Here is a 25,774-nt window from a genome sequence, read left to right on the forward strand (position 1 = left end):
TTAAGTATGTTAATTTGCTTTTCATATCTCTATTAAGAGCAGAACAAAAAATAAATACATCCCAAATGATGATAGACAGAGGTACTGGCTGTCTCCGTTGGCCCACCATTTTCACTCAGGGATCTATTCAAGAGGCAAAATATTCTCTGCCTACAAAGCAGTTGCTAGGTCATGTCTCAGGCGTCTGAGGACTGTAGGCAAACTCCTCTGAGTCCTTCTTTCTGACCAAGTGAACCGTTGCAGTTCAGAGGCTTGGGACTGCTAGACAGCAAACTGTTCTAACTTTGGCAGACAGATGGGAACATGGAGGGTAATATCTGAATTTTTATAGCATTTTCTTGGATGGGAAATAAAGAAGGAGAAAATCTTCTTGACTGATTTCTGGCTCCTAGATTCCTACCACTCTCTTCTCTCTGCACTAAAAGAAATAAAGTAAGGCTCAGTCTGGACAGAGCACCATCTCCAATCCAGGCAGGTACTCAGCTAATATTGCCATTTCAATATTGCAAACGAGCAAACAGAGACTCTGAGAGCTTAGGGAACTCGACCCCAAGAACTGAGAAAGCACACGGACCTCAGGGCTCACAGTCTACCTGTTCGGATTGAACCAAGTGATCTCTTGGGACTACATAGCATTTAAAATATATGATCTAAACAGAGCTGAAGCCAAATGATACACATCCAGAAGAGCCTTCCTTCCATCTGAACACCTCAAATGCTTTCTCTGGACAACCTAAAAATTGATTCTTACTCTATAGCCCTTCAGCTGACAAAGAGTTTGGGGAGTGCTGGAGAGAGCTTTCTGCTGAAGAATTTGTTTGCACCAGGTCTTTCTGCAGATGAAGGTGGCAGAGGATAAAGTTTCTGTCAGACAGGTATTCTAACGGGATTTGTTTTCTATGTCTCTGTGGGTTCCTGGACGTTGTACAGAACCAGGAAAGGGGAAATGAAGCTGCTCTGCAAACTGTTGGGAAACAGCATATCCATGCCTCGATGGGAAGGCTGTACCTATTAGGTTACATTCGTGACAAGTTTGCCTTTCCTTTTATCAAATCAGATCATCCCCTCAAGAATTATTATCAATTATTGGAAGATGTGTGTGTTTTCTGACAGTCCATGCACTCACCCACTAAATATTTACTGAGTGCCAACTATGCCTCAAACACTGATGCCATTGCTGGGAATAAAGTAGTGAACAAAAAAGACCAAAATTCTTACCTTGTGTAGGTTTTTTTTTTTTTTTTTTTCATTCTTGTGGGGGAAGAGAATCAAAGCAGTAATTAAGTAACGCAAGTGGTGTGTCAGATTCCCAAGGATTACAATGGAGAAAAACAAAGCGGAGAAGGGCAAAAGTGAGTGCAGGGTAGGGTAGCGGAGGATGCAATTTTAAATAGAATAAGAGGAGGTGACATTTGTGAGGGTGGAGTGTTCCAGTAGCAGAGCAGCAGATGCAAAGGCCGCCAGGAAAGGCAGGGTGGCTGGAGAGGCTGAAGCCGGAGTACAAGTGAGAGAGAAGGCCCAACAGATAAGGGAGGGCCAGGACAGGAGGTGCCTCAGAGGATGCTAGAAGGCCTGTAGCTTTTATTTTGAGTGAGATGGAGGCACCGCAGGGATTCCAGCAGAGGGATAAGATCTGACTTATTTTGTAATGGGATCGCTCTGGCCAATCTGTTGAAAATCAGCTGTGGGGAGGCCCTTTGGAAAGGATTGCAGTGATCCAGGGGAAAACTGATGATACGTTGCTTCAGATTAATGTGGTGGAGGGAGCAAGAAATGGTTTAATTCTGGTTATATTTACTGATCTATTGAATGTGGGATATGAGAGAGGGGGAGTCACGAGGACACCTACATTTTTGGTCTGAACAATTAGAAGGATGCAGTTAACTATTGGGGCAATCAGAAGCTCAGTTTTAAACATGCTAAGTTTGAGATGCCAACTAGATATTTAAATGACAATCTACGAGTGTATCCCTAGCTTCTACCCACTAGGTGCCAGCAGTGTCCCCCACCCCAGTGTGGCAACCAAAAATTTCTTTGGACATTGCCAGATATCCCCTTCGAGGGACCGAATGTCCCTAGTTGAGAACCACTGGCAGAAGGAAATTCTCCACTCTGGACTGGGTCGGGAGCAGCCCCTCTGTCAGCAGTTTGCTGGTGGGGCTGAGCACTGGGGTAGGCAGGCTGAGGCTCTGCACTACACACACCTTGCTTGAGCATGCTGGGGTCCCTCTGCGGCCTGGCTGTGGCATCTCCTGCCTGGTTGAATCGTTGACCTGCCTCTTCCACAAGGTTCTCTCCTTGGCTCATCCCTGCCTAGGAGGTGATTGCCTTATGGGCTTGTGTATATATACCTCTCTGGCCTGCATTTTCTATGTTCCCTCTGGTGTCCAGGAAAGAAAGCAAAGGACAGTCCTTTGGTGGTTGTGTCCACTGATTTTGTGCCTATTACTAAGCAAACAGCAAGTGTAGGCAGTTGTTAAACCTCAGGGGAAAATGTCATACAGCTGGATTTGATTTGCTCTCTGATCACAATAAGCAGGTCAAGGAGTTGATGGATATTTCTTGGTGGAAAAACATTCTACCACCAGTCGATCAAAAAGCATTTAATGAATTCCTAATCTAAATTAGCTTAGCACAAATATGACATTTCCCACAACCCCAGATGAGGCATTTCCATATACCAATGTAGAGGCAGTAATTTGGAACTTAATATTAAGTGTTTTGTATCTTTTTTATCTCTCTGATTTTCCACCCCCTTGATGGGCTTGGATTAATTCAGAAAGCCTGGTGTGTCTCTTGGATCTTGTGTGTTTCAGTACATTCTACTGGAATGTTTTCTTTCAGACATTTATGTCTGCCAAGTCGGTGACATTTCTCTCATGATGCGTGTCTCTACAAGTCACCAAATGCTCTCATTTAAGCTGGAGCTAAATTTCTGCATTGACTAATTCAGCTTTATGCACCAGATCCCACTGGGGTTGTGCTCAGAGCGTGGACTCAGGAGTGGCTGCTGCGAGGGCAGGGAGATGTCTGCAAAGAAAGACATGCAGACTTTTACCGGTTTGTTGTCTGACGGAAATTCACCAGGACAAGCTAATCCTAATTCAGGACATGTTATGATTTTGTGAGAGAATTGCTGCTCAGCCTTCCACTTGTGATTTATTAGTAAGTGATCTCCTGGAGGGTGAAAGGGCCAGGATATCATTTGGTTGGCAACTTTAAGCACCTCGGAATTTTTTCCCATATCCATTTTCTGGCTTTCTTTCTAAATTATTTCTCTATATAAGGTTTTCCTTATAGTCACCATTTGAATTATGCAGGATACTACATGATTTATTATATGCTTCTATATGATTACAGAGTCATGAGGCTCTGATAAAACTTTAAATATAGCAACTCTGGAGAATTTTCTTTTTAAGGATCATATTTGGTAATAGGAGTTTTTCAGGAACAGCCACTGTCCCAGCTATGTCTACATACTTTCCCTCATGTCTGCTTGCCATGATAAAGTTTGATAAAACTACCCACTTTTCCTAGCCTCCCTTGAAACTAGACCTTGTTCAGGCCAATGAAATGGTAAAAGAGGTGTACTGGGCGGCAGGGTTTCTGGGAAGGGTTTTTCCACATTGATAATAAGAGAGTGGTGTATAAGAACAGTGCTTTCTAACGGCCCTGACTACCCACCTGCTTCCTGGCCTTTACCTATAGCCAGGTGGGATGACTGTAGCTATGGCAGCCATCTTGTGGCCACGAGGGAAAGATCTCTCCTCAAGAGAATTGCAGGGATGCCAGATCCAGCACTTGGACATAATTTGGAAACCCAGCTAAGAGGGGCTCAAACCCTTAGGATATTTATTGCTGCCTTGGTTATGGGTGTTTCTGGTGGTGTTTTGGTAATCTACAGCTAAAAGCAATTCAACCGCAACTAAAATTCACTCACCAAAGTTCACACGCTCGTTAAGAGAGTTAATGCAGGAGCCTAGGAATGCTCTCTAGCAGAACTCTGTATATGTAGCTTGTAAAGTTAAAGAAACGCAAGATACATCTACAGCTGAACAGTAAGATGTGTGGATAATCGTATAGGAAGAGACATAATTTCAAATTATGTTTAATGTAAGAATCTTTAAAATTGACCAAATCCAGCAAACAAGACAGCAAAAGTAAGGTTGACAGTAGGTTCTAAAGATGAAAATATCTATATAACATTTAAGTCTAGATTAAGGCAAGCTATGCAGAGGCTCTGAAATCCCATATCTGTGATTTCAATGACCTATTAACAATTTTATTTGTCCCTAGCCCTTACACCCTGGAGTCTCCTTTGGATTCTTTGCCACCTTGAAGTCAAGCTGTGAGCGAGTGCATTCTCTTATTATCTACAAAAGAAACGGTGTAAATTGGAAGCAGTTCCCCAGTGCTCTGAGCCACGTTCATCCACTTCCCTTTGGCTTTCTACTCAAGTCTAGCAGTACTGAAAAGGCAGCTTCTCTAGCATTCCGAGCATTCTTGAACAGACTTGGCCTTTGTTCACCATTGCTCCTACATTAAGGGCAAACATTAAGTTGGTAAAAGGTCTAGGTGTGCAATGGCATTTTAAATATAATTCTTTGAGATACAGACTCTTGTAGGATCTGGAAATCAAAATTATACTTGGACTGGCAGCTTATATGCAGTAAGATTCATCTCAATGTAATTTTAAAGAGCTGAGATCCTAAGCTGCCCGAGTCAGCCTTTGAAAGAAAAAGATGAGCTCAGTATGCCATGGCTGTGCTACTCCAGCGATCACAAGATGCTCAAATATGCTAACTCCGAGCGGGGTAATGCACTGTGACATGTTCGGAAGAAGAATTGAATTCCATGAGACAAGAAAACCATTGATACAGGCTTTTTTATGCAAGTTGATTAATAAACTTCTCAAAGGATGATACTAACATCAACTGCTTTCTCTAGAATAATGTACAACAGGAGGTCGAGAACTTCTCAGCGGACAGCTGGCAGCAGAATTGATCATCGGAAGGGAGCTGGCTCTGGCAGACAGAGCCCTCCAAGATGTCTCTTGGGGAGGAGGGTGAGAGCTGGTGGGCTTGCTTGTCCACTGGTTCCTCCGAGGCCAAGGGAAATGGCAGACTGCTCCCCTTGAGGCATTTCTGTGCTGTTGTAGAAGGGTGTGAGAGGAAGGGGGAGACAAGAGAGAGGCAGGAGGACATGGCTGGAGGGCTTCTGAAGGGCAAGGGTGTCTTGTTGAACTTGACATTCCTTGTGATATAAACTCTTCTTTGGACTCCCTCTGGAAGTCTTCAGTGCAATCTAGTAAACACCAAATCTACTCACTGTGAGTGGAGCTTTTTGTGGAATTTGAGGAAGGGACTGCATTTTAGGTCCGGATTTGCTGACTAGAGATGACATCCCTGGGATAGCAAGGTGATTCAATGACTGAAGAAAGGATGGGAGCCAGAGGGGAGCAGAAGAAGTAAAAGCACACCCCGTCCCCAGCACCATTTTTTGGAAATGTTTGGAAATCGTGGGAAGGGTTTGCGGATTTGCATAATACCATCTTGTTGCTTGCATCAGGACTTGTGACTCTCTCCTGGAGGGGGTGGGATGGAGCAGGTCTGGGCATCTTCCTCGGGCTCTTTTATACGCATGAGGGCTGGGCTGGTGCCCGTTGGGCTCCATCCGCACCCTCCCCTCTCCGCCTTTATGCTCTCTGTCCTGGGAGGCCGGCAGTGTGGACCTTCTGGTTGGCTCTAGCTTATGGGAAGCCCAATGCAGAGCCTCTGCAGGAGGTTAGAAGAAGGGAAGAGAGTGGGGAGGCAGGGTTCCTATTCCCTGACCTCCTCCTTGTGAGGTCACTTTGGGTTAAGTTTGGCCCTGTTCTAAGATCACTGCTTTCTCTTAAGGGGACTATCTTTCTTGTCAGGTTTTAATAACCATTCTTTTCCTTCCTACCTCAGTATGAGGTAGGGTGATCCATTTTCCTGGTTTGCTGGAACTGAGAATATTCCCAGGACATAGGATTTTGAGTTCTAAAACCAAGAGGGTCAGCTTGAGTGGCTCAGTGGTTTAGCGCGGCCTGCAGTCCAGGGAGTAATCCTGGAGACCTGAGATCAAGTCCCACGTCGGGCTCCCTGCATGGAGCCCGTTTCTCCCTCTGCCTGTGTCTCTGCCTCTCTCTCGATCTGTGTCTCTATGAATAAATAAATAAAATCTTTAAAAAAAATAAATAAAACCAAGAGAGTCCTGGACAAATGGCAACAAGAGTTCACTCTAGCCCGAGGAGTGGGTAACAGCTCCTTTGCTGGTTTTAGCTTCAGGTACTAGGCTATCTCTTGTGATTCCCCTACCTCCCATCCCTACCTTTGTAAATAGTCCTTTTGTCAAACAAACACACTATCCTGGAATGATTTCATTCAAGCATCTTTTCTCTTTCCTGTTGGGTCCTTGAGTGACACACCAGTTGTCCATAAACACTCATGACCATATTCTCTCTCAGCTGTGGTTTCCTCAACTGCCAAGAGAGTTACACTAGAACATTCCTTTTTTTTTTTTTTTAAAGATTTTATTTATTTATTAATGAGACACACACACACACAGAGAAAGACAGAGACACAGGCAGAGGGAGAAGCAGGCTCCATTCAGGGAGCCTAACGTGGGACTCGATCCCAGGACTCCAGGATATGAATCATTTGTTTGGTGAACGTGGAAAGACTTTGGGATAGGGTAGCATTAGGTGTTCAGTTTTGGTGTAGCCTAAGATGTGAGGCAGGGAGTGAGTCTGGAGCAGGAGACGAGGCTGCATTATATAGGGTCTGGCTGACCTAAGGAGGGACCCTTTATCTTGTGGAGAACAGAAAGCCACTAAATAATGCATTGTTTTGCCATTGAGCAGGGTGCCCTAATACTTAAATATCCAGTTTCTGAAAATAAAACATGAAGAGTAGCTCTAGACAAACAACAAAAAATAATTTATGTTCAGCAAACTTTCTGAAGTCTCGCTCATGTAGTGGAACTTTAGCTCTGTTTTTATCTATATGAAATAATCATTTGATGCCACTGTCAGGAAAATGTTATCAAACTCCACCCAAAACCCTTCTCTGAAGGAAAAATAGCAAACACCAGCTTGATAGGTTTGCCTTGACTGTCTTCATTAATTTAATTCAATGTTAAAAAAAAATTTAATTCAATGTTCATTTTGCTTCACCTAAATTTTGAAGTTTTGAGGACAAAAACTATGTCTTAATATTGTATCACCAGCAAGGAAGACATTGTTTGGCACATGAAGGGGGTCAATAAATGTCTGTCCAAAGGGGAAAAAAAAAAAAAACAACAACAACCTTTCACTGAGTGCCCATCAAGCAGTAAGCATTTATTGCACTGAAGCAAAGAAATCGAGTAACTAAATACAAAGTTTCTGTCCCCATTACAGCAAAGGTCACCAGTGGACCTTGAATTAAACAAATGAACCGTAAAAGTACATTTTGATTCTTTTAGAGAAATTAGAAGGTGGATTGGGTATCAGATGAAAAGAGAGATTATTATTTTGTTAGATGTAATAACAGTGTTGTGGTTGTGTGACAAAATACCTTTTTTAAAAAAATGTAATGTTAAGGTTGTAAGTATTTAGGGCTGAAATAACATAATGTCAGGCACTTACATTAACATATTATCTCTCTGCCTGAACAAGAAAAACAAACCAAAAAATTAAAAATCAATGCCAAAACAATAAAGAAAGAAAAAAGAAGGGATTAAAAGGAGGGAAAGGAAGAAGGAAGGAAGGAGGCAGAGAAGGAAGAAGTTAGTTTCAGTTGGGAGAAGCTGCTCAACTGGAAAACACAGCCTTCCCAAGGTTATACATAGTAGGAAGTAAATCTGCTTTGTGACAGGCATGAAATAAAAGCATAATCACAGGGGTGTAGAACCCAGGAAGAAGGAAATGGGGAGGAGTAAATTTTGAGTGAGGTTTCTTAAGCTTATGACAAAAGCCCATTTCAAGTTGAAGTCACCTATTTCTTTCCTATTCTCTACATGAGTAGCACAATGCTTCTGGTTTCCTTTCCAAGTCTAGTATCATTTAGAAGAAATACAATGGAGTAAGACACTACCTTGTGACCACTTGGCTATCAATGATCCTGGCAACTGCCTAAAAATGATGCTCATTAGGGACTAACTGTGGCCTTGGCTACTGATAATAACAGTATTCTTTCTTTCACTAATTCATCAAAATCTTGCCGAGTATTTACTATGCCATGAGTGATGCATTAGACACGGAAGCAGAAAATATGGCAAAGTTCCTGCTTTCATGATGCTTACATGCTAGCAGACATTTGGTGAGTAGGGTTTCAGTTTACAAAGAACTTACAGGGATGCCTGGGTGGCTCAGTGGTTGAGTGTCTGCCTTCGACTCAGGGCACGATCCTGGTGTCCTGGAATTGAGTCCCACATCAGGCTCCTTGCATGGATCCTGCTTCTCCCTCGGCCTATGTCTCTGCCTCTCTCTGGGTCTCTCATGAATAAATAAATAAATAAATAAATAAATAAATAAATAAATAAAATCTTAAAAAAAAAAAAAACAACAAAACAAAGAGCTCACATGTATGTGACTATTTTTCTTGGCTTTGATCTTGGCAACAATCTGATCAGATTAGCCACTGTTTAAAACGACCCTCCTGTTGGGGCCCCTGTGTGGCTCAGACTCTTGATTTCACCTCAGGTCATGATCTCAGGGTGGTGGGATGAGGGCCCACGTGAGTCCAGGCTCCAGCTCCTGGTCGAGCCTGGGTGGAGTCCCATGTAGGGTTCCGAACTCAGCGTGGTGTCTGCTTATCTCTCTCTCTCTGCTCCTCTCATCACTCATCCTTGCTCTCTCTCTATCTCTAAAATAAATAAATGAAATCTTTTAAACAAACAACAAAAAAAACTTCCTTTTAAACGAAAGGTTCAGGCTGTCCCATGACTTGCCCAAGGTTATGTCACTTGTACATAGCAGCAATATGATTTGAACATGGATCTTCTCACCTGGAGTCTAGCATGCCCCCCAGCACGCCACAGTCTGCTCTCTCTTGCCTTGCTTCTGTTAACCTGAAGGAAATGCAGATATGATGCGCGTGCTCTGCCTAATGAGGAACGTCTGGAATGAGGTGAGCAGTGACAGCTCTTTGGACATAAGCAAGTGTTCCACTTAGAGCTAATCTGGGGTGCAGATCTGAGGGTGGCTCTGCTAAGTACAAGCACACTGTGACACTTCAGGGGAGATTTTCTGTTACCAGCTAATTATCACTTAAATTTGTCAAGAAGGGAAAAAGAGCCTCTCACATTTTATATTAAAATACGAAAACCTTTGGAAAAAATGAAGAAGTTGATTTGCTCCTCTTCTCTCTCCACGGGTGGCCCCAGTCAGACCTGAAACAAGTGGTGGCAGGAGGGCTGTCAGTGTGGTGGCCCTGGGGCGCTCCACAGGGTGGCAATCCCTGGACGCGATTTCACACCAAATAAGATGCAAACAACACAGACCAGAGCCTGGGAAGGAAACAGAGAGATGGAAATGAAAGATGGATCTCAAAGCAATTAACTAGAAATGATTTTTACCCAGAAGGGTTGCTGAAGCAGAGAGAATGAAGCCAGACTCAAAAGACCGCATAAAAATATGATTCCATTTATATGAAATATCCAGAACAGACAAATCCCTAGAGATAGATACAAAACAGATTACCGGTTGCCAGGGGCTGGGAAGGCAGGGAGGGAGGATAGGGAGGGATTGCTTAATGGGTACAGATTTCCTTTTAGGGTAATGAAAATGTTCTGGAACTAGGCAGTGGTTATGTTGCACAGCATTGTGAATGGACTGTCATCAATGGTAAAAATTTTCAAAGATTTTATTTATTTATTGGGGGGGGGGGGGACAAGTGGAGTGAAGGGCAGAGGGAGAAGCAGACTCCCTGCTGAGCAGTGGGGCTTGATCCAGGACCTGAGCTGAAGGCAGATGCTAAACTGACTGAGCCACCCAGACGCCCCACTAATGGTGATTTTTGTTAGGTGTATTTTACCACAATAAAGAAAAACACATACACGCATTATAAAAAAATTATCTTACTGGTTGGTTAATACCAACTTCAATCTCTAAGGTACTTTTGCAACATACCTGGTAGGTGGTCATCCAGATTGTACACCCTCATGGAGAAGAAAATTGCTCGAAAGTAAATGTATTTTATTTTTTGGAAGTCCTAATTGTTAGCAAACTCCCTGTTAAAGTGAATTGAAATCTATATTCTTGAGACAGACAGAGAGAGAGACAGAGAGAGAGGGAGAGAGGGAGAGAAGGGGCAGCTTTCTGAGTGATTAGGATGAAATTCAGATATCTCCCACATTTATATTTGTGCCTTAAGCGAGCGGGCAATTCTGGTCAAGGGGCAACAGTCCTGCAAGGACAGCTGCATCGAGTCGGGGCCACTCTCAAGGGGGGCTGCTGCATCTCCCTGAGCATGTGACACTAAGGGGCTTGTGTGGAATTCAGGAGTTATGTCTGGGATCATTCCAGAACTTGGAATAATAAATTATTCAAAATATAGCCTTAATGATCACTGCAATAGAGGGACAGGAATCTAGAAAACTTCTCAGAATTTTCTTTTTGAAGAAATATACCGCTATGCTCATCTTAAAATGAGAAAACCTTGTTGGGGGCAGGGGGAGCGGGTGGGAGAGAAATGCAAGAGAGAAATCACATTGCCAGAAATGTTCTGTGTTTTATAAATGGATACACAATCAAATGTCTTTTTGAAATGAAGCCCCCAAGGGCTTTGATTTATAGAGGATTATCCACGTTTCCAAAACATGTCTACTGCGTAAATCCAAGTACATCTGTGCGTTTCCCTTGATTTACACGCTATAACCTGAATCGTTATATACGCATACGTGGTTTATTTATTTAAAAAAAATTTTTTTTAAATTTATTTATGATAGTCACACAGAGAGAGAGGCAGAGACACAGGCAGAGGGAGAAGCAGGCTCCATGCACCGGGAGCCCGACGTGGGATTCGATCCCGGGTCTCCAGGATCGCGCCCTGGGCCAAAGGCAGGCGCTAAACCGCTGCGCCACCCAGGGATCCCACATACGTGGTTTAATATTAGGAGAGATTAATACCTCAGAAATTCTTCTGCATTTGGATTTCATAAATAGCGAGAAAGATCAACAGAAACAAGGAAGTGGTTTCCTCGGAGCCCGGGCTCGTGCAGTTCTGTTTCTGGCAGAAACAAGGGGGTCCCGGCGGATTCTGACTTCTGATTCCCACGGGGCTCGGGGCAAGGTTCCCTGGCCCCTCATCTTTGTGCATCGGCCCTCTTTCGTGCTTCTCACAGCTCATCCGCAGTGCCGTGAGTAGTTGGGGCTCCCCTTCTACCGGGGTCTTGAAGAGCGTTGTGGTGGCACAAAGAAAAAAATGTGAATTTTTGTCCCTGGGAACTAGCAATGTTTTGTTCTCAAAGCTCTGCTCTTAGACGGTTCCCAGCAAAGGCACGTACTTACCTTTTATCGTCATTGTAGCGGAAAAATACCCGCCTGAGGATGTGGGCTGCTGACAGCTGGGGGAGCCTGCCCACCTTTAGCGTGTAGTGACGACGTTGGAAGCGCTCTGCAACCCATACTCGGATCTGACTCAATGTGGGGAGAAGCCAGAAATACCAGGGCAATTCAGGCAAAACAGGAGAGCAGCGAGGGAGAGGCCAGAGGAAAGGAACCTTGGTTTGTTAGACCTCGGGAGGAGACATAACCAGGTGAAGTCACAAAGGACATGAAAAACCTCTCTCTCTCCGGAAAGTGGTGAAAGCGGGGTAAAGAAAGATCCACGCCAAGCTCCTATTCATTGGAGCTTTGAGGCCTATGATTTTCTCCAAGGGTGGGAGGGGCAGGTAGTTTGCGATGAAGGAGAGGCCCAGAACACACTGGCAGGGTGAAAACTTTGCTTCTCCCTCCCTCGCTCCCTCCCTGTGGATTTATTAGGCAGGCAGGCAGGCAAATCGTTGTGCAAAGAATAGATTTGCTGGAATAACAGCTGGGTAAATGGCACATTATGCAATTTTGCAAGCACACGCGGATCTGCAGTCGCACAGAACTGAGATGGTATGAGGCAAAGGGCTCTGCTGTGCCAGATTTGGGCTGAGCCTTCCCCTTGCCCCTTTGCTCGGGGAAGGGTTTTGATTTGCAGGTCGTCCTGCAGCCTGCAGTTCTGGGCTGTGCCATCCCTAGCGCAGAGGTGGTGTTTACTCCTCCGTGTGAAGAGGACGTTTTAACTCTCCATCTTCCCCTCCAGCGCGCAGTATTGATTTTCTGCTGTAAGGAGACAGAAAGACCTTTCTTCAAAGCACCTTTGGAGGCAGAGCTGGCTGTGGACTGAGCTTTGTGAGCAAGGACCTGCATTCAGGGAACGCAGAATCTCTAAGTCACAAATTGTGTTTGTGCGACTTACTAGTCACAAGTTGGTGTTTGGCTGTGAGTTGTTCAAGGAAGAGTCAACAGACTGACGCTGCTTCAGCACTTGGTTCGTCTAAACAAGTCTGGATAATTAGCCTGGCTAATTAATGCCTATGTCAACTGCACCGTTGGAGCTGACATATTTTGAAGGTGGTGCCAGTTCAAAAATACAGAAATCACTGCTCTCTGAGACTGGGCATAAAGGATATCCCATGGGATTGCACCTTGAATATGCAAATGCTCTGCTTTTGAAATGTGATTTGCAAAAATTAGTATTTGAAAATTCTCCAATCTGGAATTGTTTTTTACAGAAGTTTATGAAAACTCTGATCCTGCATTGCAGGCATGAAGCACTTACCAGTAGCATCTCGTAAAGGGAAAAAAGAAAAGTTAACAGAGCTATCGCTTGCTCTAAAAAAAAAAATCCCAGTATGTAGTATGTTGAATTTGTAGTCTTGATAAAGCAGAGAATTAGTCTTTTATTACTTTGAAATTAAATGCTCAGGTTCAATGGCTCCCCATTGCTTGACAAATTAAGCACAGAGTCCCTTGCCTGGGTTTCAAAAGGCCTTGAACAGCATATACTCGACATCTACATGCCAAGTGTGAGATTGCAATGTGTTTTTATTAAATATAAATACCATAAAATAGAGTATGAGAAATTCCTGAGGGCTGGCGTGGAAGGAAAAAACAGAACGCATGGACCACAGGAGAACTGATTCTTCGATTCATTGATCCATTTGAGCTATGTTTCCTGAGAAGTAACTGATGGAAATGCATGGCTAATTACTCAAAACAACAGCAAAATGTCATTAATTGGTAGCTAGAGGTGAACATACTAATTTACTTTGGTGTACTCTCTCTCCGTTTTGGAAAGGATTAACTTAGTGGTGCCTTTTAGTTAGGCAGATGTGTGGCTAATTTGGATAGGGACCAAGGAGGTCTCTTGGAGGAAGGGAATAGGTACCTTTGCACTTGAGGTTTGGTGCTCTATAACATGTTCGGTGGATTGAAGTGACCGTAATTGAGGACAGCTGTTTACAAATGAAGTCTTCAAGAAGAAACTGACTTTGAGGAGGAGGATAGTCTAGAGTGGTGGCCAAGGCCAGCATCCTCATTACAAATAGACACAGGGCATCAGGGCATGGCAGATGCTAGCACACCTCTAGGCCAAGGAGGAGCGTGTGCGTGTGTGTGTGTGCGTGTGTGTATATGTGTGTGTGTGTGTGTGTGTAAACATAGAGAGGGAGGAAGAGAGAGAGAGAGAGAGGGAGAGAGAAATTTATTTTAAGGAATTAGTTCACATGATTATGGAGGTTTGGCAACTCCCAAATCTGCAGGGCAGGCAGGCAGACTGGAAATTTAGATAAAAGTTGATGTTTCAAATTTTGAGATAAAAATCCACACAGGGGGCAGCCTCAGTGGCTCAGCGGTTTAGTGCTGCCTTCAGCCCAGGGCGTGATCCTGGAGACCCGGGATCGAGTCCCACGTCGGGCTCCCTGCGTGGAGCCTGCTTCTCCCTCTGCCTGTGTCTCTGCCTCTCTCTCTCTCTCTCTCTCTTTCATGAATAAATAAATAAATAAATAAATAAATAAATAAATAAATAAAATCTTCAAAATCCACACAGTTAGGTCAGCAGACTGGAAACTCAGGAAGGACTTTCATGTCGTAAAATCCTGGGGTAGAATTCCTTCTTCCTTGGGATTCCTTGGGCTTTGCTTGGAAGGCCTTCAATTGATTGGTGGGTAGGGTGATGCCTACCTACATCATGGGGGTGGGGGTGGGGGGCGGAGTAATCTTTATTTAAAATCAGCAGATTATAAATGTTCAGCACATGTACAACATCTCTTCACAGCAATACCTAGATTAGTATTTGACTAATACTGAGCAACTACCAAACCAAGCCATGTTGACCTCTAAAATCAACTGTCACCCTGGGAAACAGGACAGGCTGGTTATCAAACATAGGAATTTCCAATGTGGTAGTGGAGTAATAAATTTATTACAAAATTAAGGTACTAAGCAGTATGTAGTATGTGTCATAAAAGGAGTACAAACAAAGTGATGTAGGGGTTCTGAGGAGTGGAAGTTTATACACATTTGTGGTGACCCAGACAAGGACGTTATAGTTAGAAAGTAAGGCCAGAATATTTGAGAAGAAAGTTGAATTGGCAAAGCACAGCATAGCAGAGGCATGTAGGAAGCACTAGAGACTGGAACACTCTGGATATTGAGAATTAAATGGAGGGGAGGATTATTGAAGTTTTTGAGTATAGGAGTGACATAAATACAGTGGCTATAAACAGGATAGATTGGTATGTAAATACTTTTGAAAGTGATGTTGAAAAACAAAAGCAGCTTGGTTGATTAGCAACAGAATAAGAACCTCTATGGATTTATCTTGAGTGATGAGTGATGCACTCCCCCTGCAGTGATCCTGCAACCCCTGTAAAAGACAACACGAGGAAGACCAACAGATATGTGTATATGTGTGCATCTGTGTGCATGCACAGGTGTGTGAGCGTCAAGAATCTGGACAGGGGGATGCCTGGGTGGCTCAGAGGTTGAGTGTCTGCCTTCGGCTCAGGGCAGGATCCTGGGTCCCAGGATCGAGTCCCGCATTGGGCCCCCCTTGGGGAGCCTGCTTCATCCTCTGCCTGTGTCTCTGCTTCTCTCTCGAATAAATACATAACATCTTTAAAAAAAAAAAAAGAATCTGGACAGGGTTGGTTTGCATTTTTGAACCGTTACTCTGGCCACTACACTGGATGTAGCTGGGAAAGAGCAAGACTGGCCCACCACATTGGATACAGTTGGGAGACAGCAAGACTGAGTTCAGAAGAGAAGAAATGTTATGGGATTTCAGGGTCATGGTAGAGAGCAGCTCAAAGAAGACTCCGCAGAAACTGCCTTTATGGTTGAGGGGATTCAGTAGGTAGAAGAGCACAGGCGAATGTTTGAACAAAAACAGGAGGATAAAATATACGTACAAAGAAAGCCACTTGGCCAAAGCAAATGGTTTGTGCTGGCTAGGAGAATAGGCTTGAGAGGTGTCTTGGAGATAAATGGCAAGTGGAGACTTTGTCATTTGGAATGCAGTTGCAGAGAGCCAGGGGTGTCATAGAAGGCTTGGTTTTTGAATAGGGCAGCAATGTGATTAGCACTGTGCTTCAAGGAGACTACTATAATCTTCTGGATAGATTTGAGAGAGAATTACCTGTAAACAGCTGGAAGGCTAACGGCTGTTATGCAGTGAGGAGTGGAAACCAGGGTTGAGGCTATAGCAATTGAATTAAGGGGTCCTGTTTTGAAGATATTACAGCAGTCAGACCTAGAGGACGTGACAACTAATTTGGTGTAGAGTGAACAGGAATAAAAACAGATATTACTATTTGTCGACAGTGTGAGTGAAAAACAGGAATAACGTTCACAGAAGAGAAACTGGTATGGAAGACAAGGTAATAAACTTCATCTTCAGACATTTTGAGCTTAGCATTGTGGTGGGACAATCTGGTGAAATTCTTTAGAACCAGTTATAAATATGGTCTGGAACGTAAGAAGGAGGTCAAGATAGAAATATGTATGTGATTCTAATCGCTGTCTTGGCAAGGTACGTCTGGGATAATCTTATGCCTGGAGGCTTTGCCTTGTGAATATCACTTCATATTTACAAGGACAATATGACATAGTGGGCGAAAGCTTCCGCTTTGGCTTCAGCTAGGTCCAGCCCAGCTCTTCACAGGCTCCATTAATGTTGGGAGATATTATGCCTCTCTACGATTTGGTTTTCTTTTTTTTTTTTAATGTAAAGATTTTATTTATTTATTCACGAGAGGCACAGAGAGAGAGAGGCAGAGACACAGGCAGAGGGAGAAGCAGGCTCCCTGTAGGGAGTCCGTTGCGGGACTTGATCCCAGGATCCCGGGATCACGACCTGAACCAAAGCAGATGCTCTGCTGAGCCATCCAGGCGTCCTTCTCTGACTTGGTTTTCTTTGTCTGTAAGTTGGAAACAATAATATCAGGATGGTTATATTAACTAAATTAATGCACATGAAGTACCTGGCTGGATTGCTTTTGTTACATGTGGAGCTGTTAACAGAAGTGCTTTCCTCCTCTGGCCAGGTCCAAGACAATCTTCCTTCTCTGCCCATCTAAAATCTCATGTGAAACTCCTTTTCCTCTGCCAGCATGGGTTGAATTCACCTGGAATTGTGAGAAAGTGCAACCCTAACTTGCCTGTCTATGGATCTTCTTTCTTTTCCTCTGTGTCTTGGGAGATTAGTTGGTGATGTAAAGGTAGAATTGTACCCTTAGCTTGAGGATGTGCCTCTGGTTTAGGTTTACTCATATAACAGAAAAGAAGTTATCTTTTCTCTTGACAGAAGAAAAATAAGTTCTTAACCAGCAAATTCACTAGCATAGAGATGATAGCTCAAGTTGCAGGAATGGATGGCTCTGTCACTGGAATGGGGGTGGAGAGAAGACCATCCAAAGTAGAACCTTGGGGGATTTTCTCATTTATGAGTTATAGAGAAGAAGAACTTGCTGTTGTTGTCACTAATAAGACAACTATAATTCATAACAAGGACCTTATTTCTTTTGTTCACCAGCAGTATTCATTCATTCATTCAGCAGATATTTTTCAATATCCACTATATATAAGTCACTATATAGAGCAGTGAACAAATGAGGCAAAAAATGTTGGCTTTCATGCAGCTTGGACACAGCAAGCACTTAAAAGAATACTTATTAAATGAATAAGCATGTTTGAATGGAGCCTCTGTAAAGTCTAAGCACTGTGTTTGATAGGCACTAGGAAGTTTCTGTAAAGGGATAAAGCCAGTAGGTGATACTTGGACAATAGACAGGACTTAGAGAAATGAAAAGAAGGGCAAATATTTCAAGCCGAAAGATGGATGCAAGGAAAGGGCAGAGATGGGTATTTGTTTAAAGTCTTTAAGGAATGTAAAAAGATAGTAGCTGGTGCAGTTTTGGAGAAACATCCAGCTGACTATAGGAGTGGAAAGGCAGGAAGTAGAGATAATGAGGTCAAAAATCCTGATTCTTTAGAGGTGTTCTTTATTTTGCAACATGAGGCTCCTACTTTGAGCAGGAGCTTTCTTCCATCATCTCCAAGATCGACAAATTTGACCATTACAGCATTTTCTGGTCAGTAAGAAGAGAAAACTAGCATCTGTTAAGTTTCTACTAAGTGCCTGACATTAGATCAGGAACTATACATCTGTAGGACCTTTATGAATTAGCTCTACAACTTTCATGTACAATACATATTTCTCTTTTACTTAAATATGATTATGTCTGGACCAGCAAGGGTTGGTTGCTGGGGAGGAACAGGCTTCTTTCCCTCCCTTGGGGGAATAACATAACCTCAGGATTTGCACTGTCCAGGAGGTTTGGATAGGATCTCTGGTCTTTGGTCCATTGTTATTATTTATCTTGTGTGTCTTCTTTCTTTGTCAGCTTAGTCCCTGAGCCATTGCTGAGACCTCCAACTTTGGTGTTAAAATCCCCACCCGTCCCTTAGGCACCTCCATTAGGGCTTCTGTCATCTCTGGGCGAAGGTTTCTGGCTCTGCTTCAGGCCCTGGTCTACACAGTACCTGGGAATGGGGCCTCCTCCTGCGTTCTTTCCCTAATTCCCCTCCAAGGATCTGGTTCCGCTAGACTGGCCTGAGTGAAGGTTGTCTTTAGGGCAGCTCATGCAACAAAAGAAGTTCCTTCTTCTGTGGCCAGGAAGTCCAAGACAGAGGTTTATGGTCCTAGGACATGGGAGATAGAAAAAGTGGGGGGGGGGGGGAAGAGAAGCAAAAGTTAGACAAAAGTTAATACGCCAATGTATCATCTTGCCATATCCTCTAATCCTCCAAATCACAGCATGAGATAGGTATTGTTATTACCATTTTACAGAGGAATTAATTCATTCAATAAGTATGTATTGAGCGTCTTCTTCCCACTTTAGTGTTCTAGGCTCTGGAGGGGAAAAAAAAAAAAAAACCAACAACAGTGAATAAGACAGATGAAAATTCAGTTGAAGACATTAAGCCTCTGAAAGCAAATAACATGCTTGAGATCACATACTCCAGCATGTGGAGTGGAAAAGCTAAAATTGAGCCTGGGCCTGTCTTTCTCCAAATTCCACATCATTGTATCATGTGATGCTGGTGTTGCAATGCAGGCTATTTTGCAAAATATGCTGGAACTTCCGACAGGCAAAATGTGTGATGTCAGAAGCAGTCGTAATAAACTAGCTCTCATTCACTGACTGCTTGACAAGCATCAGGTGATGTAAGAGAGGGAAGGCATGCAGTATCTCATTTAACCCTCACAAGAAACTCATGTTCTCCTTTTTCTTGGTTCAAGGACACTGAAAAGGAAATGCTACATTCCTTACCCAAATCACTAGGCTAGTGAGTGAGTGAATTTCATGCTAAATTTATTTTATTCCAATCTGGGGCTCTAAAGAGCAGTGTGCCTCATCCTGATTGTCTTGGGGTCTTGTCTTTGGGGAAAAGTAAGTTAAAACTCCTCCTTTATCCCTGCTCAGTTCTGCTTTGAGACTGAATGCCAAGCAAGCTGGCCAGGTGAGGAGACCCAGCTTCTCTTCCTTGTTCAAACTTTCCTCCCCCTGGTTATCAGCACCTACTGTTTGGGCTTTGCCAGGTTTGGATATAGGGGTCACGAAGGACACACAGGGACAAGGCAAGTTGTTTGACTTGGGGCCTTGTGTGGTCATGAATGTCCTGTGTTAACTCTTGCTCCCAAGGGTCCTACAGAGATTCCTTGGGAATCCTCCCACTCTGAACATGGTGGCTAGAGGCCCTTTGGCTAGCCCCAGACTCTTCCTACTTAGTCTTCTCAGTTATAAGTAAAGGACTGGTCCTTGCTGCCTTCAAGCTCCAAAGGGCATGTGTTTTGTTCCCTAAATGGTTCTTTTGAAGGCCTCTCACTTGGCTTAACATGGCAAGGGGCAGGATCACTTCCTTGCCCTCTGCCACGGATGGGTGACTCAAAGGGAAGAGAAATGATCCAATCCAAAGCATTCCTTATTGCTTGCCTCTACAACCCTGAAAGAATTTCTGATTGCCTTTTACATAGTCTAGAGCTAGAGGGTGGACTAAGGTGGCAAAATGCAGTGTTTCAGTGGAATTTGAAATTATGCTGAAAACAGAACATGTGTCATTTAACATCCAGTTCGCATTGGCCCCAGAAACTTCTTAAGGAGGCACAACCCACAGGCCCTGGAATCAAATTGCCAGGTTTGAATTTTTTTTTTTTTTTTTACTTACTAGCTATGTGACTTAAGGCAAGTTATTAACCTTGCTGTATGTCCATTTTCTCGGCATATCTGTAAACAGGGCTTTTAAAGCCTCAACCTCCCCAGATCGCTGGAAGAATGAATGAGGCAGTACCTGTAAACCAGGGTGGAACACCTGTCACGTGGTGAATGTCCCCAAACTGTAGGCTGTTGTTATTCTCACTGCTTTCTCCTGTGCATCAACTTCACAGAAGATCGAAGATAAACACTTCTGACTGCTTCTGAGTGTGGAGCACAGGCTTTAGTAAAACTCAAACTAAAGAGGCAGGCATAAGAGAGGCCAAACATATGCAACTCCGTTTAGAGCTATGGTTTCCTTTGCTTTATGGCTGCCATGATTATCTATCTATCTGTCTATCATCTATCTATCTATCTATCTATCTATCTATCTATCTATCTATCATCACCTATTTATTTTTACCTTTCAAGAAAGGATGCTGCCTAGACTGGGCTGCTATATCTCTTCCAATGTGGTTGATTTTTTTTTTAAGATTTTATTTATTCATGAAAATCACACACAGAGAGAGGCAGAGACATAGGCGGAGGGAGAAGTAGGCACCCTGCAGGTAGCCTGATATAGGACTCGATCCCAGGACCACGGGATCACGCCCTGAGCTGAAGGCAGATGCTCAACCACTGAGCCACCCTGACATCCCCCCAGTGTGGTTTTAACTTCATTTAGGCTGGTTACAGGCAATGCGGCATGGTAGCTAAGAAGGCGGACACTGGCTCAGTCAGACCTGGGCCCTAAGCTCGGCTCTGACACTTAATAGCTATTGTGATTTTACTGAAAATTAATTTTTCTGCACCTCCATTTCCTCACCTCAAGAACAAAGACAATAATAGTATCTACCCCCACAGAGTTACTGTGAGGATTAAAGAAGATAAGGTAGGTTTAGAACCTGGCACAAAGATTGGTTCAAAAAATGGTAGCAATAATATGGTAGATGGTGCTAAGGTTGGTTATGGACCATGGCTTAGAAGCAAAGTCTGTTTTGACTTTTGTTGTCAATGGATCCAGAGAGTTGAACCTCTCTGCTAGAAGCACGTTGGATATTACTTCGGGAGATCTTTAACACGTTAGATCATGAACATACAATCTAAAATCTGAAAAGCCGATATAACCATTGGTGGTGGTAGTTGGGGGGATTATGATTGATATATTGAAAAAGGCTCAGGTTTCATCTAATTTCCCTGACTAGTGTTAGAAACAGTGAGTCGTCATGGGAGTTCGAGGCTTTCCTCCTAGCCTTTGCCAAATATTTTTGTCACCATTTTTTCACATTATGATCCTGTCAGTCTTAAGATTGTCATTGGGTTCCCCTTCCTCATTCCAAACCCTTGGACTATATCTGATCAATGGCCTAATCCAGGTTAGATTAGGATATTGATTTTGTATGTATTAGTTGTACGCAGTTCTTTCTACCATAACTTAACTCTTTACTTTTCAGAACATAATGGAACTGCTTTGGGACACTTGATAAGATGTAATGAGCCAGACTCTGACTCCCATTGCTCTAAGGGAGGCATGGAAGCTTTGAGAGTGTGCCTCTACTCTGTTCTGAAGAACCTGTGGCTAAGCTACTTTTTCCAAATGGTACAATCTAGGCTGGGTGCCACCAATGCTTGTTCATTCCCAATACACACTCATTTTAACCACTTTTAGCCAAGATTTACTTGAGTCCCCACCTTGTAGTTTTTACCCTGGGCTGGTCCTAGCTGAGTGGTTTACCCAAAGGACATAACAATTGTATGGTCCTGTTGCTTTGGTTTCTGGAGATCTTCCATTCAGTAGTACACTTTGAGCTGGCATTACCTCTTGCTAGTTTGCCCTCTTACAGTCACCAAAACACTGGCTGTCCAGAGCCCCCTAGTGCTTTGAGAGCCACTGCTGCTTGGGTGACCATCTCTTTCTCTTTCATAAGTTTTCTTCCTTGTGGGCTTATCTCTAGATAGAGATTATTAAAACATCAAGTCAATTAGGAGCTCAGATTATTATGATTATTTGAGAGAGAGAAAGGGGGAAAGGGAGAAATAGGGAAGGAGACAGAGAGAGAGAGAGAGAGAGAACACAAGGGAGATCTTCTTGTCACATCAAAATTACCCGTAGAGCTTTTAAACATGCATATGTCTGGCTTCATGTTATATTGGCTTTTTCAGATTTTTCCCTCCTGGGTGCCCATTTAAGTTTGTTGACTATGAATTTTTGTTGATCTCAGTCTTTCCATTTATGTAGTTTTCTCCTCAATGAGGTATGAAGAAGGCATTGAGGTATGCTCAGCCACAGATGGGAATTTGACAGGACAGTAGATGAAGAAAGGGCTAATGAGCAAGGATATTGAGTGTGTGGACAGGGAGGTGATTGAAGATATAGCTTGAAATCCCAGTGGAAAGGGGAGGGCAGGAAAGATAGTAGTGTTGTTGAAGGTCCTGGTGAAGTCCTGGGATAGGTGTAGTCAGGCTAGTTGTACATGTAAACTGGAAAGAAAGGGATCTGTGATCAGAGTGTGATGCCTTCCTGAATCAGGATTTGGGGGGTAAACGTCAAAGAGAGGACAATAACTCAGGTAAGCAATGATCACTGTAAATGAACCTCAGATAATCTGAAAACTGAATGGTCTATCACTCACCCCAGGCTTTGATTCAGTCCTCACTTTTCCTCCAGGTTGCAGTATAGTCTCTACTTAACCTTTAATTCCTTTGTTTTCATCAGTGGTGTATAGCTTCTCACATGTCCCTTGGACTGCTGACAGAAGTTGGCATCTCTGGCTTTGAATCTTGGTGATAAAACATTTCTATCCTTCTATGCGCATTTCCTACTGCTGGCTGCTGCAGGAAACCACCCAAATGAATCTATGGCCCTCACACCACATATCAACACTGATTCTTTTAGACAGAACCCTTCATGGGTTTACCTTGGCTTCTGCAGGGAGTTGGATACCAGGTGTCTTGTCTCAGGGTCCAGTGCTTTTCCTCACACACACTGTGAGCCCATTTCTGGGAGCCTGTCTGTGACCAACGTCCCTGTTTCATACTCTGGACATGCACTCTTTAGAGCTCTATTGTTGGATTCCACAGGCTCTCCTAGACCTTCAGTCCGACAGCTGCCTTGAGAATGAGATGACCATACTTTGGGGATGGCCTGTCGCTCCTCTCTCTTAGCACTTTTCTAGCTAGGTGGTCTGACTTGAGCTCAGCCCTTGATATATTTCTGAGGATTTTTTTTGCCTATGCTATTTGGGATCAGTCAATCAATGGATTTTCCTGAACCTAAGAGTGATCAGTAAATGATTCAGGAAGCCATAGACAGGATGTTCAGTGTAGAACCAGAAGATGCAATCTTAGTTTACTACTGATGATGACTTGAGTAATTTTGCACTGACTTGACTCAGAATGAGAGTGTGCTGTGTTGTAGAATATTAATAGGGCACTGGGAAATATAGCTGAGTGTTTTTAGGCATCACTGCCACTCAGTTTACATTTGGAATCTGTGAACTTTCGGTGAAAAATGGTATTTCTCATCAGATTTCATGCAAAAACCTTACATTTACCCAACCCTATCACTAGACCTCAGTAAAAAGACAAAGATTGCTATCACAAACACATATTCCCTAAAATCTAGAGTAATGGTAACAAGATGATAATGACAAGGAATAGAATGTGTTAACTTTCTGTTGTTCCATTTCTGTTAGACCTCTGTGAAAGAAACATCTCAAACTAAAGCACTTGTAGACAGTTAGTGTGGTAGAAAGAACACATCTTGGAATTGTGATTTGATTCTTGAATCAGAGTTTACCAGTACCAGCTGTGTCACTTAGGACATGGTTTAGTCTCTCTGAGCTCTGTCTCTTCATAGGTAAAATGGGAATGCCCAGTTGTCAAAATGCCTGCTACACAGGAGATATTTGTGGATAGTGTGGATTGGCTCTTCCACGTCCATCTGAAACTTCCTCTGGGGCACCCTCTCACTTCAGAGGCTGGAAAGTTAGAAAAGATGTTGCCTAGACTCTCTTGCAGCTAATGTTCTGGATGTGTTGGGAGTTCCGTCAATTACATGCACCTAAACTAAGACTCAACTATGGAATGGAGTTAAGGAGAGAGATATTGGCAGAAAGCAAAGTGCCCATTTTGCTGACGTAGACTGTGACAGAGGCAAGGTGACAGCTGCTGGCAGCTTCCAGAGGGAGTGGCTTCCTGCAAAAGCAGTGGCATTTGCTTTCCTTATTATGTGTGATTCTGAGGACTGGAAGTTATTCCTGGAGGCTTTGTCTAAAGCTTGCTCCTCCAGCCTCCACAATTGTATAAGCCCCTTAATACTTGGTATATTTCTCTTTATGCTTAAACTAGGAATAGTGATTTCTGCTAAGACTGTAACTGAAACAAAACTGAGTAAATGGTAGTTAGTCCTTCTCCTCACTATCACTACCTATATGCTAACGTATATGTAGATTCCATATAGATTGTAGGAAATACAACAAGGAATGGGGCACAATCCCTAGGGAGCTTATTATTTTGTGGAAGAGGCACACTTAGAAGTGGATATACTTTAAAATGATCTAAGAACTGAATGCTATCACCTAATTCCTTTGAGAACCAAAGGATGGAGTAAATGACGATGTCTTTTGAATGGATCAGAAGATGACATTTTATAGAATTGAAAAGAATGAGTAGAACATCATAGGTAGGGGGAAAGGCAAGAGTGGAATGGAAGGTCCAGCATTTGCAAAGAAGCAGAGAAGTGAAAATGTCTCTGTATCACAGAAGCATGAGGGGCTTGGTGGGTCTTGGGTGCAGCCCGGATGGAGTTTGGTTGGTGTAGGATGGGGACCATTAAGGAGTTTGAAGAGTTTAGTTCTGACCAGATTGTGTAGAACTGAATGTGTCTAATTAGGGAATTTAAATTTTATCATCTAGTGATAGTGAGCCAGCAGGGATTTTGAAGAAAAGGAGTGAAAATAAACATTTTTTTCTGTTTATGAGGAAAGCTCTGGCTTTAATGTGGAGAATAAATTGGAGGATGAAGGGTCCTCAAAGACATATGGGAGGCTGTTTGAAAAAGTGAGAGGATGAGGGTAGCATTAATGATGCAGAGGAGGGTCAGAATTTGGGATATATTTCTGAAATATAAATGCACAGAATTAGAAACCAATTGGATTGGAAGGAGAAGAAGAAAGAAGTGAAGTTTGGGATGCCTGGGTGGCTCAGTGGTTGAGTGTCTGCCTTAAGCTCAGGGTGTGATCCTGGAGTCCTAGGATCGTCCCACATCGGGCTCCCTGCATGGAGTCTGCTTCTCCCTCTGCCTATGTCTCTCTGTGTGTCTCTCATGAATAAATAAATAAAATCTTTTTTTTAAAAATAAAAAGAAAGAAGTGAAGTTTGCAGCTAAAATATAGGTTTCACTGGAGTAAGAACTCTATTCATGGATATATCCTCAGTACTGAGAATAAGGCCTAGCACATAGTAGACGACCAATAAATATTTATTAAGTGAATGGCAAAGTCGTGAATATTGTCACGATGAGGTTATTTTCAGATGTCTTTGGAGCATTCAAGTTTCACGATGTAAGTCTGGTGCTTCGAAGAAATAAAACGGCTGAAGTTATAAAGTAGAAGTCATAAAGACAGAAGGTAAAGCATAGATAAGATGTTCCAGAGAAAGCATGCCAGGTGAGGAGAGAACTAATGGTGGACACTGGGATCTACCAGACTTAAAAAGTTGACAGAGCAGAACTTCCTATGAAGCTTGAAATGCAGTGGCCAGCAAGGGACAGGATCCAGGAGAGGGTAGAATGTTGGGATGCCTGGGTGACTCAGCAGAGCGGCTGCCTTCCGCTTGGGGTGTGGTCCTGGGGTCCTGGGATCGAGTCCCGACCTGGGCGCCTCCCAGAGAGCCTGCTTCTCCCTCTGCCTATGTCGCTGCCTCTCTGTCTGTGTCTCTCATGAATAAATAAAATCTTTTTTTTTTTTTAAGATTTTAT

The 25,774-nt window shown here is 43.2% G+C and overlaps 1 long non-coding RNA gene across 1 annotated transcript; it reads right to left on the reverse strand.

The window, feature by feature from the left end:
- Nucleotides 1-17,542: 17,542 nt before the first annotated feature.
- On the reverse strand, nucleotides 17,543-20,315 carry LOC119864998. Its single transcript, XR_005368266.1, has 3 exons — nucleotides 19,892-20,315; nucleotides 18,380-18,452; nucleotides 17,543-18,241 (listed from the first exon to the last, which is right to left on the reverse strand). It is a non-coding gene; the product is annotated as an uncharacterized LOC119864998 (long non-coding RNA).
- Between the last annotated feature and the right edge of the window lie 5,459 nt (nucleotides 20,316-25,774).

This window comes from Canis lupus, chromosome 13 (assembly GCF_011100685.1).
Source record: "Canis lupus familiaris isolate Mischka breed German Shepherd chromosome 13, alternate assembly UU_Cfam_GSD_1.0, whole genome shotgun sequence".
Classification (NCBI taxonomy): Eukaryota; Metazoa; Chordata; class Mammalia; order Carnivora; family Canidae; genus Canis; species Canis lupus.